We start from the raw sequence: 2,714 nt of genomic DNA on the forward strand, positions 1-2,714 counted from the left end.
CACTCACTCTGAAAAGTGAGAATCGGTAGCAGATAAAAGCAAACAAACAACACTGATAACCATCCTGCCAACATTGCCTTGGGTCATCAGTGACCCACAAGCTTGACTTAAGTCGATCTTGATGTATCGATTGTAAAGGTCAATGTGATGAACTGATTGCATATCGACCTGTAAATGGCCATGAGCCGTACTTTCTCGGAGAGTCTATAATACTTATTGAGGGGCACACAAACCACGTGGTCTAGACTACCAGTTATGAACACACAATGCCATTTAAAAAGTAATCAAATGTAACATATGCTATATTTGGAATTACACTTTCTCAGTAAAGTACAGATTCTTGTACTTTTGTTACGTTGAGTACCACTCGGGATTCGAAACCAGAGTCAGGCATCTAATTGACAGCACACAATGTCAGCCATCTAACCCACTCAGCCACCACGGCTTCCACAAAAAAATGGAAGTTTGACACGTCTTCCAAGGAGGAAAGTCAGACATGTATCAAATCACAATACACACATCTGTTTGCTTGCTTGCTTGCTTGCTTGCTGGCTTGCTGGCTGCACTCAGCAATATTCAAACTACATGGCGGCGGTCTGTGAATAATCGAGTCTGGACCAGACAATCAAGTGTTCAACAGCATGAGCATCAATCTACGCATTTGGGATAAGAAGACGTAAGAAGTAGTAGTAGTAGTAGTAGTAGTAGTAGTAGTAGTGGGTGGTGGTGGTGGTAGTTTGTGTTTTGGTTGGTGGTTGTTTTTTTCGCACCGAGCAACATTCCAGCAAAATGGCGGCGGTCTATACATATTCCAGTCTGAACCAGACAATCCATTGATCAACAGCATGACCATCGATCTACGCAATTGGGATAAGAAGCGTTGTTGGTGGTGGTAGTTTGTGTTTTGTTTGATGTTGTTTTTTTGCACTGAGCAATATTCCAGCTATATGGCGGCGTTCCATACATACTCTAGTCTGAACCAGACAACCCAGTGATCAACAGCATGACCATCGATCTACGTTAGTCGCCTCTTATGACAAGCATGGGTTGCTGAAGACCAATTCCAACCCGGATCTTCACGTGTCACACTTCTGACTGAAAAAGCGATTGAATCTTGGATGCATAAATAGGACGTGTCAACAGACTTCGTACAGAAGATGCAATACAAAAATTTACTGTGAGGGTGTATTTCACAGGTTATGGGCACAGCATATTGATTGAATTACGGTGCTTTTATGTAGTGTACTGTGACGTTATATGTTGTGTCACCTCATATGACGTCATCTTTCAAATTACGATGCTCACCTCCTTTTTTCGATTTTGTTTTGCGTTGTTTTGTTTTTTTGTTGTTTTTTTTGTTTTGTTTTATGAAGTAGGTGTGGTGTGGTACACTATCGCTACAAGTAGCTTATCGTGTACACCATTAGAAGACAACTCTTTCAACCTTTACAGCATGAAACTCAATACCTGGGTGTATCAAGAATGTTTCTACGCTATTTAATTGCCGAAAGTTAACACAATATACGAAGTCAGTTTTGAAAGAGGAAATTCTAAAGGCTCTTTGTGGACAGCCAGGCGAAGGTAATAAAGCAGTTGATTGTTCACGTTACAGACGTAGCAATTACCTATGTTTACATACGGTTATATAAAATTTAACTAACCTTTTCATGTGAAAGAATGCACTATTTTGAACTGTTCAAACTACGCTTATTGAAATGTTCCCTCTGCATTTATGACATAACACCGGGAAGTCCGGCACATTAATGAATGTAATTTAGCGTTTCAAATTTATTAAAAACATTGTGTTATTTGTATTATTTTCTTTTGACGCGCTGTGCACAATATTTGCACCATGACGGATTATTTTCAACTTTAGAAATAATAACTACCCACCAACATTTAAATTCGTACGGAAGCTCACTGAATTTTACATGTATACCTCTGTCATTAATTGTAATAGAGACTACCCCGATAAGGGTTGGTCAATCTGACATGCTCTATTCTCTTCAATATATTGTTATGTAAGATAAATAAACAAATTATTTTTTTTAAATGAATGTGTTCCTAGCGGTAGCTGAATACATCGTGGCAGTCGATGGTGTGTGTAAGGAGAGCCGTGCATGTTGACGAGCACAAATATGTCAGACGCCCATTCCAATTTAGACCTCCAGAATGTTGTTTGTTGTTTAACGTCGCCCTCAGCAGTATTCCAGCTATATTGCGGCGGTCTGTTAATAATCGAGTCTGGACCACACGATTCAGCAATTGACATCATCTACGCAATTTGGATATGATTACATGTGTCAACCAATTCAGCGAGCCTGACCACCCAATTTTGTTAGTCGCCTTTTACGACAAGCATGGGTTACTGAAGATCAATTCTAATCCGGATCTTCACGGGTCTACGCCGTTGGAATACGTTGATCAGCCGAGTCATCGAAATGTAAAGTCGCCTCATGCGAGTGCTATACGAGACATGTATGATTCTAATAGACCAGTGTAGACGCTCTACCCTGATCAAAACAGTTACAGCTCATAATAGTTTAGGGTATATTTTTACAGAATTTTCTTTTAAATTTTACTCATCACTTCCAAAAACATCCTCATCAAATTTCATGATTCCTAATATTTGTTTTATGCCGGTTGGGTAGCCTAGTGGTGGAAGCGCTCGCCCGTCATATTGAAGTCCCTGGTACGATTCCCCACCTCAGTAC

The sequence above is a fragment of the Haliotis rubra genome, unplaced genomic scaffold, assembly GCF_003918875.1.
Source record: "Haliotis rubra isolate DU_JTF1 unplaced genomic scaffold, ASM391887v1 Scf92, whole genome shotgun sequence".
Taxonomy (NCBI): Eukaryota; Metazoa; Mollusca; class Gastropoda; order Lepetellida; family Haliotidae; genus Haliotis; species Haliotis rubra.